Source organism: Sander lucioperca, chromosome 12 (genome assembly GCF_008315115.2).
Source record: "Sander lucioperca isolate FBNREF2018 chromosome 12, SLUC_FBN_1.2, whole genome shotgun sequence".
Taxonomy (NCBI): Eukaryota; Metazoa; Chordata; class Actinopteri; order Perciformes; family Percidae; genus Sander; species Sander lucioperca.
This window is the reverse complement of record NC_050184.1, coordinates 3281250-3294523: the sequence shown is the minus strand read 5'-3', so window position 1 is coordinate 3294523 and position 13274 is coordinate 3281250. Positions and strand designations below refer to the sequence as shown.

Below are 13274 nucleotides of genomic sequence, written 5' to 3'. Positions count from 1 at the left end.
CTTGAATGACTGACAGGCATATCTGAAGTGAAATCCTGTGTGATTTCACCTGTCAGTCAGACCCTCCTCTGCTCCCAGCAAGCACTTAATCCCTTCTGTTACATCACTGGTGTTTGCTCCTATCATAGCCTTTAAAAGATGGAAATGATCCATTAAAAGCAAAAGACCTGCAATTAAACCAGCCTGATCTCACAGAATTCCGTGAAATGATCACGAACTGTTAACGGCGCATTACGTGGTGGTGGCACGGAATGTGTGAAAAATCCATGTGGCCACCACGGAAACAATACCAATGTAAAGTCAATGAGAAGATGACGTAGCATTAAGAGCGACTACGGTAGCGAGTACTATGTAAGGCCAAAATTTGGGTTCGTGTCCCGCATGTCACGTTTCCTAAAGTTGCGTTGTTCTTTTCCGTCCCATTCTTCTCGCGTGTCATGGAACCGCAAGCCCACCCACAACCTTTTCCTGAACCCAACCGTTCCATTCTTCTCGCATGTCACGGAACCGCAAGCCCACCCATGACCTTTTCCTTAACTTAAGGGGCCGTGTTTATTTAATGATGAATTCTTCCGTGGGCCCATCACGGAATTTTCGGCTTCGTTTTGCGATTCCTTGAAACTGCCACAGGTTTTGAGTTAAGGGGCCGTGTTCATTTCACGGAATTCTGTGAGAACAGGTTGAATTAAACAGAGCTGATTCAGTGAATTGACACCAAGCACAGGGCGGAGAAAGCTGTGGAAAGAGATTAACATCCGTGTAGTAGCCTCTTTACCAGTCTAAATCAGAGGTTCTCAATCTGTTTTTTAGCCGAGGACCCATTAAAATATAGAGAATATCCCAGCAAACTCCTTATTTGAAAGCTATTAGACATGTATTAAACATATTCGCAGATTCTGAGAGTTATAGATTTGTTAGATTAGAAAGTAATCTATTAACTATTTTAGATGTAAAAATGAAAATGTTAACTAAGTGTGTAACTAAATGCGAACTATAAATGGGGTAGCAGTAGCTCAGTCCGTAGGGAGTTGGGTTGGGAACCGCATTCAAGTCCCAGTACGGACCAAAGTACAGAGTGTGGATTGGTAGCTGGAGAGATGCCATTTCACCTCCTGGGCACTGCCAGGTGCTCTTGAGCAAGGCACCGTACCCCCCCCAACCGCTCAGGGCGCTGGTCCAGCACTGGCAGCCCAGCCCACCAGACATCTCTCCATTTGTGCATGAATAGGTCCTGAGCATCTGTGTGTGTGTATTTCAGGCCTGTGTGTAGTGATTTCTAACAAACAGAGTGTAAATTGTAATTCCCCCACTGGGGATCAATAAACAGTGTAAATTATAATAAAAAGAAAAAAAAACACATTTTTATATCATAATAATTAAATGAATGAATCATGAACATTTCACGGACCCCACTTTGACAATCACTGGTCTAAATGTTGATTCAGCCTCAGTTCCTTATGCAACAGTTATTTTGTATGTATATATTTGTTTCTGTATTTACTGTTTATTTCATATTCATGTTTAATATGTTTGTTTGTTTGTTTATGTATGCACGATTCACCAAGGCAAATTTTGCATAAGTGTAATTTATTGTGGCAATAAAACCCTTTTCTGATTCTGATTCTGATTCTGTTGCTGTTGCTGTCGCAGGCTTCGCAGTTGCTGGAGATTTAAACCTCTTTCAGCTCAGAGGCTTTCTGAACCGAGAGTGCAACACAAAGGCAATCCGAGAGCTCACTACACTGGATTCAAACATCAAGATCAAGTGCTGCCTGTTGAAGGAAACTGTAAAATCTGATCAGAGGTTAAGCAAAATCACTAACAAGGATGCTGTTGTGGGTTTTAGCACTTCCATACTAAAATGTTCTTTAGAGATGACAGGATGGTACTGTTGACAGATTGCCAAAGAATAAATCTGGATACTAATGAGAACTCTTTTGCATAACATTGTGGGCTGTTAAAAAATGTGTAATGTTTTTTATACGTGTAGTTCGAAATATCGTTAATCTATACACTTCTGTAGCTGTAATTGGATTTAGATGTTAAACAGTGAAAAAATAAAGACATTACATATATATATATATATATATATATTATTTGGGGGGGGGGCTATGCGAAAAATGTTAGCAAACTCTCTAATGATACAAAAATATAACCTGTAGCACTGGGAAAATTGTGTGTCAATATAATGTAAACAGACAGAACAGATCATATTGTCCCTATTTGGTTCCTAACAATAACCACAAAAACATTTTCTTTTTTTGACATATTAGAGTCAAAGGGTTTTACAAAGGGAATTTTAGATACATAATATAATTTTTGGGACAAATAAATGTAACTAACAGTAACAGATATCAACATGAAACTTCCCCAGTTGATTACTTACATTAAGAAATATATTTATGTATTACAAGTTTTCTGAAATGATATGTTTAAATATGCAAATTAGGCATTATTGAAAGCTAACTTTCGGTGAATTTTGGAGAAATTTACAGGCGCAAATAGACAAAGTGGGGTAAAATACACATCTAAATGTGTATTTTGGATGTTTTTTTTCCCAATAGTCTGAAAGAAGACATGCTATGGATGCAAAATAGCCCCAAAACTAAGAATAGAAAGATGATGGTTTTGCCTGTAGTGTCTCCCATTAAATACAGAACACTAACTCCCAAGCTGTGATGACGAGACAACAGAAGCTAAATTGTTCACAAACAGTAAAAGAAGCAAGTCAATAAGATGAAGAAATACTACTTATATTATGGTTATTTATTCAGCTTTTCAAGGCTAATGTTTGTAGTATTGATGTTATTTTGCCTCGTTTGATGCAGGTACATTATGTATGAGATCGATGTCCCAACTGCATATTGAAGGCTTCACTCATGAAGCTGAAACCCTGGAGGCTGACTGCAAAGCTCACTTTACAACCAAACCCACTGCTGGTACACTGTGGGAGTCTGCTTCTGCCAGTGAAAAATACGCAACAAGTCTAAGTCACCAAGGCAAACAAACAGCCATGAAAATGTTCCAGTCAGGCCCGTCGAGATAAACTTTCACACAATGTCACGGTTCATTTTCGCAGATCACACAAACAACAATGACAAGACAACTAACTAATGGCTTACCAAGGTGAGTGGTCGGACTGTGTATTAAAGTTTGGTATATTTATGACATCAACCGCGGCGCTGCAAGATGACGTAGTATTAAGAGACAACGGCAACGGCAGCGCGTAGTATGAAAGCCCGAAATGCCGATTAGGGAGGCTGGTTGGGGTGGTGGATGGGTCTAACAACAGGACTTTCACCACAGAGACCGGGAGTCACTGAAACGTACATTTTATAACCCGAGCCACGATCTTTTCCTAAACCTAACTGTCAGGATGTTGTGCCGCATGACCCAGAATGTCAAAAGTGACGCCAAGAGTCCCGACCAAGTGATTACATATGACTCTTAAGGAGACTTTTAGCATCAAAAACAATGCCAAAGGCACATGCCCAAGCGTCCGTATTTTACGCGATGGGAGTGAGAATGTGTTGGTCTTTCAGAACCACTTCTCCATACCAAAATAGGTTATCTATGGTCATATTCACAGAAAAGATAAAATATTCTTTATTGTCCCACAGGGAAATTTGCCTTGGGCTCAAGCAACTGCATCAAACAACACACTTGCAAACAAAGTTATGTTCCTATATGAGTTAATCTCCAAAAATACTGAATCCTAGATTGCCTCCAATTCGATAGTGTCTTCTTTTGCTCCATTCATAGTGTCTTATATTTGGGCTGCTGAAGCCCGCCGTACGGGTTGAGCAGAGGCTGCACAGTTTGACCAGCGGGCAGCGGCCGGGCAGCGCATCCACCTCTCTCTCTCTCTCTCTCTCTCACAAAACGCTTCAGTAAAATATTTTCATGATCTGGTCATTATGATATAATAAACGTACGCTAGGAGCACACTCTCAAACACATTAAATATTATAAGAACAGCTGATTTCTGGCGCAGTAAACCGCTTCAGCGGGCTGGCGGTTTTTGTGCGTACTATGAAATAGAATCCTGCCGGCACCACTGACCTTATTAAGAAATCTGGCACGGATTGACGTCACCTCGACGCGAGAGTGGAAAAAAACTGTCTGAAATGGAGCGCTCAGAACTGTCTGAAATCTGACGTTTTTGCTCACAGGCATTACTTTAAAAAATGTTTACCTCATTATTTAAAGCTTTTAATGTGAACATCCAACATTGTAACAATATACAGAAAATAATAAAATGATAGGTCTCCTTTAATGTAAATCTTCCATGAGGGTCTCTGAATGACTGCTGTATTAAAGGTTAACACAGGATGTCAGAGGTCAGACACAGATGCACTCCCTTTTCATTGCCAGTTTATTGGACTTCAATATGTCCCTCCAGTTTGTTTGGAGTGAACCCTGGAGCCTTGGAGCCTGAACAAAACAAATCAACAAATGAAGAGCATTTCCGTGGCAGGATGACTCAATCAATGCCACAGTCAGAGACACAGCTGATGTTACAACATCACTTGTTAAATTGGGTTTGGGATTTTAATTTAAAAAACAATGATATGACCATAATCTGCTTTTATTATGTGTATTATGTAATTATGTAGAATGCACCTGTTTTATCTAAAAGGGATGTTGTGTAATTATGCACATACTGCCTGCATAAAGAAAAACGTGTCCATAATTTATAATGTTTGTAATGAAGAGCATTGTACAAGATTAGTGCTGGCTTGCCAGATTCACCGACCCATAATGTGAAAGAGCATGGAAAGTAATATCCCATGAGGCTTTTAAATGTGGGGCATGGCTGCATGTTGCCAGCTGAGATAGCACATTACACTGGAACAGCCAGAACTGCAGAGAAAACTGGAGAGCATCTGCAAACTGCACATCAGGGCTGTAGTCCTCCAGTCTGCTCTCAGGTCTTTATATTGGACCAGCCTCTTCTGTGTTTTACACAGATTTGTCTCATTCAAGATGTTTTGACTCGACTTATCTCTGTCAGGACGTTTTGACTCGACTTGACTCGGTCAGGGGGTTTTGACTCAACTTATCTCTGTCAGGACGTTGTGACTCGAGTTGTCTCCGTCAGGGTGTTTTGACTCAGCCCTTTGACTCTGTCATGGTGTTTTGACTTAGATTTGTCTCGGTCAGGGTGTTCTGACTCATTCTCATTGTTGTCTTGATTCAAACTTGTCCCTGCCTCATCAGTGTTTTTTCTCGGCTTAAAGGGGTGATTGAGTGATTATATAGGGTATTTTACACTGTTCCTTAAGGTCTCCTAATAGGGTATGTAACATTGGTTGGGCTGAAAATTGCCCGAATGCTATTTTATTAGGCCCTTAACTACCCTGTGAATATGGCTCTATTTGGAACAAGAGCTTTTCTTCCAAATATGGTATGCTCATGAATATTTAGATGAGCTGCGCGCTGACTGGTTTGAGCGAACCCCATAGAGACACATTGGAGACAAGACAGCAGGTCTCATATTTCAGACACTGCAAAGTTATACATTGTTTGTCTGCTATTTCATTATTAAATTCACTTCTGAGACTTTTTAAAGCGAGAAATCAACTATATAAAGCTCAAATATAGGCCGTTTTACGAAAATTGATGGCTAATTGCAAATTTGGTAAGACGTGTCGGACTTTAGCTAGGAGCTCCACACAGTCTGACGAGAAAGTCACCGTTTCTCGGTTACTGGACTACCGGGGCTCGGGGCTCCGCGGAGCTGGCTGGCTGCCAGCTGCCAGCATATAGAGTATATTTACAGTTTGAATTTCGTCACGCCACTTATATAACATCTACCCCAACGTCTCATAAAGCTAACAATGGTGTCCAATTTCAATTTAATGCATTTTTGTGAACATTAGCTAGGGATTTCGTTAGCTGCTACTGTCCCTTCAATCCTAGCTATGTGTACAGATCGCGGCTAGTTAGCTTCACTTTCGGCATAATTCGAGTATATTTACAGTTTGAATTTCGTCACGCCACTTATATAACATCTACCCCAAGGTCTTATAAAGCTAACAATGGTGTCCGATTTCAATTTAATGCATTTTTGTGAACATTAGGGATTTCGTTAGCTGCTACTGTCCCTTCAATCCTATGGGTAAAGATCGCGGCTAGCTGCAGGCCCTGGAGCTCCATCAGGGCCTCAGCATTTTGTAGTCCAGTAACCCAGAAACGGTGACTTTGCGCGGATATGGAGCGCCGCGGGCTTCCCTTCGTGACGGCCAAACTGCCCATATTTGACCTCTACATAGTTGATTTCTCGCATAAAAAAGTCTCAGAAGTGAATTTAGTTCAGTTTCAAATTGTGAGATTTGCAGAGGAAAGAGGTGTCAATGGGATTTTGAGGTTCCATGTATGTCCTAGTTACCCACTAAACTGTCATTATTCAACTATGACAAGGTAAAATCGTTTTTTCATTCAATCACCCCTTTAAAGCCGTTTTAACTCAAGACTTGTCTTGGCTTAAAGGCTGCTTTGACTTGAACATTTCTCAACCTCAAGTGAGTTCTGATTCACACTTGCTTCAGTCCTGGTTATCTGGCTGTTTTGACTGACCAAGACCAAGAGTGTCTCGAGTGTGTTTTGACTGGAACATTTCTCAGTCTCGTGGGCGTTTTTGACTCTCATTTGTCTCGGTTTTGTGAGTGGTATGGTCCAGACTTGTCTCTGTCTGAAGTACAATATGTTTGAGCTGTCTCTTACTTGTAGTAGTTTTGAGAAGAATATGGCAAAAATTGAGGAAACCTGTGGGCAACCTATGCTATGCATATGTTTCGACCAGTTCTGAGGGAAAAGAGGAAGAAGCTGTGCAAGCAGACAAGACAAAGTGTATATAATGACCATGGGGAGAAAGTGCACACTTGCAGATCTAACGTCTTTCTTTCCCTCTAACTTTCTCTGGCCTCTTTCTCTGACGTTCTCACTATCTCATCTCTTACAATCTCTTTCTCAGTGTCTGTCTCTCAGCTATCAGTTACAATGTCTGCTGGGCAAAGTCTTCCTGAGCTGAGGACTCACTTCATAGTGCACCTTAACCTAATGAAGAACTCAAGCTGCCACTGTATTATTAATAGGTGGACCTGCCTTTATCGTCTTCCTCATCTAACTCTTTTCTTCTCTCCACTTTCCACACTTTCCCTTTACTCTCCTACAGTCTCTCCTGCCACCTTGCATTCTTTCTCATCTCCACCTTGCAGATGATAAAGGAGATAGCAGATAATAAAAATAACTAACGCTAAAAAACACAATATATCCCTCTAAATTATTAATGAAAATCTATAGTAAAAACCTTCTAAAGAAATTGCCAGATATAGTTATCTCTGAGTGACTCATAATGCAACATGTTGTATATTTTCACACAGACTGACAATTATTTTTCTAAAATAAAGGTAGAACTGTTGGTGAAAAACTCTACAGTCTTTGTTGTTCAGCAAACTATTAGGCTACATTTCCAGATTTTCCTACCAGTATATTTAAATGAATTGTATTACTTTGCCCAGACATTGAGTCAATTGACTGTATCAATTAATTGTTGTAATATTGTTTTTTTTTTAGCAAGTTGAGGAAGTTTCAGTTGATTGGCCAAAAAGATGGATCTTTGGTGCAGCTAGGCCTCTGTACATTTGGATGTCTGGATGTGTGTGTGTGTGTGTGTGTGTGTGTGTGTGTGTGTGTGTGTGTGGGCTTGTATAACTATATTCGTGGGATCCAAAAACCGGGAGTGCAGTATAGTTGTGGGGTCCCGACTGCTTTGTGGGGTCAAAATGCTGGACCCCACAAGTCTAAAGGGCTGTTTGAGGGTTAAGACTTGGTTTTAGGATTAGGGTTAGAATTAGGTTATGGTTAGGGTGAGGGTAAGGGTTAAGGTTAGGCATTTAGTTGTGATGGTTAAGGTTAGGGTAAGGGGCTAGGGAATGTATTATGTCAGTGACGGGTCCCCACAGAGACAGTGCCACAAACCTGTGTGTGTGTGTGTGTGCGTGCATGCGAATACAGTCTCAGCAAAATCTTATAGAGGTGTGTTTTTTATATTCCCATTATATCATAATCTTGACCAGATAAAGATCATATTTTGCCCTTTTCCACAGATCTCCATCACAGGACTTTTACCCCCCTCTTCCCACCCCAAGGTCAATGCCAGCAAAGCACGACACAATGAATCATCCCGAGCCACAAAGGATAGGAAACCAAACAGCAGAAATGAGAGAGTGAGGGAGAGATGGAACCTTTTGGCCTCTGGAGGGAAAATCAGCCAGCAAACAGCCAAACTAGCGGTAAACACATGGACACATGTTCATGTGCGCCTTGCTCTGCTTGGCTAGACTTCCAGTTGAATAAATTCATTTTCATAGCCTTCAAATCTAAACCTTGAACCCACGTTTGAATTCTAACTAACTCAAAATGAAATGGGCTATTTCATTTTAAACTATTGTCTACAGGAAATTGTTGTTTTTGGGGCCAGGAACATTGTACCAGGAAGTACATATAGTTCCTCAAAACACAGGGAAGCTAAGCTCCTAAAACGTTTTCTGCCTTGAAAAGTCTCTGTAGTGGAAAAAGGCTATTTACATTCTTACCTTGAATGCTGCTACCTTTGTATTGATAAGGAAAGATATTAGGTACTTCTTTGCTCTGTGACAAGCTGTGATAAATACGTATTGTATGTAGAGCAATGCCTTGTGTCTGGTTTGCATTTAATTAAACTCTAAGTGGGTTATATTTGGAGTGCTGGTCGTTAACATAGTGGCATCAAAGGATCTGAAGTTCCAGATGTTCACAGTGTAGACACAGTCATCAGTGTGAAAAATGGCTTTAGTGTGTAATTGGTTTGCATTATTATCCTCCCATACATGGAATAAGTCCAACATGGACCCAGATTGATTAAGCGTGAGTTGATTTTTGCACAATACCAAAAAAGTTGCACATACACTATCTCATAAAGTAAATGCAAATGAGATGTGATTTGTTTGTTTGCAGCATGCAGGGTTTTTGTTGCAGAAGCCAAACCATTTGCTTCATAGAGCAGAGGGACTAATTATTTATTCTTCTGGAGGATTAAAGCAAAAAAACACATAAATTACAATTTGCTCTAAAGCTGCGAGGATGAAAGTTAATGTCTGGATGAGCCACCTTTTAAAGCTCCAATCTGCCACTGGTGTACAGAGACATATTGACACAGTCTTTAAAGAGGGGTGAGTCTTTTTACATGTTCCACAATACTCTCAAGCATAACATGAAGTTTGAGTAGATAAAGCACAGGGTAATATCTTGGATTGGAGCTTTAAAGTATAGGCCTCTTGATATTCCCTTCATATTACAATCAAGTTTTATCTCCCATTTTAAATGTTATCACTCCATTAAATGGGCGTTATCAGTGGTTATCAGCCTCATAGATATGGATAAGAAGGGGCCTGGTACAACTGGACACAAACACCGGTCTTCCAGGTGAAAAGTCCTGTGTTTGTTTGACCCAGCCACCACCCCAACCCCCCTCCTAGTTTTTTTTTTTTACAACTCCCTACCATTGTTGCTCTTCATAGTAGGTCATCTTAAAGAGCCATCGTTGAGCAGTTGCTCTGAGCGTCGAAAATTGACCCGAATGGGTGATCCAGCTTACCAATAGATGATAACGGCCTACTGAGCCAATTAGGAGGTAGAGTAGGGCCATACCACCTCATTACTATGGTAGTGATAACAACTGATAACACCCATTCAATTGGGAGATAACATTCTGTCATGTCTTAATCGTCCTATTAGCTGCTAGGCTGAGGTGGGTGTGGTTTACCCATAGGCTAATTTACAGGGGGGGGGGGGGGTTACAAACCCCCCAATAATCAAAACTGTCCAGTGCAACCCACCCCAAAAACCTATTATTATTTCCTTTACATAAATAAAGACATAAACCAAAATATGATGCAGTTGTTGTTATAGAAAAAGTCACCAGAATGCAGGAAATGAAGTGTTTCACATTTAAATTTTCAATTTTGCTCAAAAGTGGATATCTCAAACCCCCCCAATGTTGAACCCAAAGTTGCGCCCTTGGGCTTACCTGCGTCACGGAGCTTACAAAGCGGAAGAGAAGCAGACTAGAAGACTGTTTGAATTGGAGACGAGAGTCAGTAAGAAGAGAAGGAGTTTCTGATTTATCTTGACGTTTTCCCACCAAGTTGTGTTAATGTTTTGTCTTGAATGTCTACAAATGAACTATCGACGCAGTGTTGAGGCTGATTGCCACTAAGGGTTTGAATTTTCGCTGGTCTCACGATTCAATTCAACTACGATTATCCTGTCAACGTTTCGATACGATATCACGATGCATCACGATGCGCCACCTCCTCAAGTTTATAATATATTGCTACACATGGTTTTCATCAACAAATTCAAGCAGTCAGATATACGTATATATATATATATATATATATATATATATATATATATATATATATATATATATATATATATATATAAAACTCCCATTTTTATTGCATCTGCTCTTAAAAAAAGACACTTCCTGAATGTAGTGGAGTCTGAACACAGCAGACAACAGACAAAAAAACAAAAAAGCAGCAAACGGAAAATCAACAAGTAACATAAGTAGGCAATAATAGATTATTGTCTGTCACTACATCAATGCAGAATCATCCACATCTGCATTGCGATGCATCGATGCAATGATTAATTACAACACCCCTAATTGACACCGCACCGAGGAACAGGCTGGTCCGAAGAGAAGAGGGAACGGCTCCCTGGCTAGGACAAAGGTAGGCCTCTTATCCTTACATTCAGTCTGGCGGACTAGCGATAGCTTCTGCAATTTTCTAATGCACGACTAAAGCCAAACCCTGTTAAAGCTCCTAGACATAACGATAGTAGTAAGTTTCCCCCAGGGTTGTAGTTATGCTGTGATAATTCAAAGCGAAATACTAAAAAAGCCTTCTCCGTTAAGACTTTTTTTTTAGTATAGTAGAGTCGGAGAGGCACAAATGTGGTGTGTTTGCAGTGTAATTGGTAACACCGGTCACAAGTTTCTTAACCGGTGGGAAAATGTCCTAATGTGGCATCCCTAGTTACACTTAACAAGTTGCAAAATTAAATACAGAACCCCTGAAAGACAAGGTTAAAAAAAAAAGTGGCAGGCAGAAAACACTTTATCTGCTACGCATGAGATGACGAAATGTTATCTTCTACGTAGGACATATTATCTTAAAGTTTATCTCCTTCTGACATGTTATCTCATTCGTAAAAGATAAACCTTTAGGGTTATTTAAGCTGTTTTAGAGTGAGAAAGCTGTGCAGCATGAAGCGCTTAGTGCACAATGCAAAGCGCATTAAAAGTTGTAAGTAAATTCAGCATCTGCTATTGTTATATTTCTGGCAGATTAGACGCTTCACAGCGGGCAGAACCACTTTACGTTCCGCCCGTTTTATTCTGATTAAAATGCTTCGGGGCATGTAAACAGTTAAGTTGGAATCTCGAATCATAATGATTTCAATCAGGTTGAAGAGAAATTGTCCATGTCACCACAGCTATTGTTGTATAAGAACACGAGGTGATCTTAATTACTACGCTCACAGATAGAATGAATTACAAAAACGTGGAATTGCTCATTCCTATTGCATTTTGAATGTCTCGTAATTATTTTATTTAGTGTGTGTCTATTGCTTACGTTAAAGCTATAGTGCGTAGTTTCTGTCGCCCCCCCATGAGGATTTCTAAGTAATGACAATAACACTGTTGGCGCGTCCACATGATACAAGCCTTCCGTGATCGCGCATGCGCACCCCCCCTCCTCCACACAGTTGCTAGTAGCCAAGGAGGACGAGGTAATTATCTTCACTCGAGTTTCTGCACGGGAAAGTCACCAGACGCCACAGTCTTCTGAACATAGCCATACTGAGAAATACAGAGAGAGTTGTGTAGAGCTGTCTTAATTAGCTTTGTAACAACTCATTTGGTAATGGCTTGAATGTAACGGACGTTCATTAATATCAAAAAGTTACGCACTAAAGCGTTAATTGTGTCTTTGTCTATGCTTATTGGGTTTATTCTTGTAAACAGGTCTCTACTGAAAAAGAGATGCTCAAGACTAACCTTCACAGAACATGCCAATTATTATTCTGTCTTTTGTGTGAGGCCTACTAATATTACTGGGATCAACACGGTGAAGCTGTCACAGAGTCTTCTACCTATTCTCAGCACAGTTCTAGTTCAAAGTGTGCCATAACAGTTTTTTTTTTTCTTTTAACCGAGTCTGTACCTTGCTATGCGATGCCTCCAGTGATGTAAACACGGTGTAATCTTGCGAGGCAGGGATAACACATTTCCCACTCCCACAGCACCCCCCTTCCCCCGCTGTGCCGGCTGACATATCCAGTGCCGGTGGAAACGGGTCACTTTCTGATCACAGCAACTGGAGCATACTCAACACCGTGTACGGTAACGCTGACGACGAGGGAGGGGAGTGATGGGGAGGGTAAATGGAGCTTCCAGGGGGGGTGGACAAGCGTTGATGGGCTGAGATTGGAAGTGAAAAGAGGTGGTGATAGTGTCAGGTGTGCTGTAGCTCAGTGTGGCATCAAACACGTCTGCTCCACGTTCTGCAGTGGACACAGATCATTTTAATGACCATTTAGTGTGGATGATACTTACATATACTGCACGTACAGCTATAAAGCTGTACTTTACTGTGATGGTACACAGCTGCAGAGGAGTGGAGTAGTTAGATAACATACCGGTGCCCTTATATAACTTTCTGGAGGTCACTTATGTGCATGAACGTTTAGTTTGTTGGCACCGAATCAATGCTGCACGTCCTGGACTCTGCTCACAGACAGACTTTACCAATTAAGTCTTCCTCCTCATCGCCCGGAGAGTGCCGGGCATCTCCAAGTAGCGGATCTCCGCTTGAATTCATTGTGGACCTTAGCGAGGCATTCGCTCGGGCAGAGGAAGGACGGAGGATGATGCGGGAATGTGGTGGGGTGTGGAGAGGGAGGTCTGCAGGAGGAAGCAGTCTGCTCGCTAATAAAAACTCCAGAGAGCCACTGCCCTGCCAAGGCCCTGGCAATTAAGGCTGTGACACAAAATGTGGACCGAGCCCACTGTGAATTCTGTCTCGTCAATTTGCAGCGATGTTTGGATCATTGCACACCCCGAAGGTCACGTATCACAAGTTGCCAATTAAGGAGCGGAGAGAGAAAAAGCACTGTGAAAACATGACAGGCTTGGCGAGGGATTTTGTTTTTTTATC

At 41.1% G+C, this 13274-nt stretch overlaps 1 protein-coding gene across 2 annotated transcripts in view; it reads right to left on the bottom strand.

The window, feature by feature from the left end:
• plch2a (phospholipase C, eta 2a) overlaps window positions 1–13274 on the bottom strand; it is a 226374-nt gene that overhangs the window by 151054 nt on the left and 62046 nt on the right. The gene's annotated exons all lie outside the window — the stretch shown is intronic.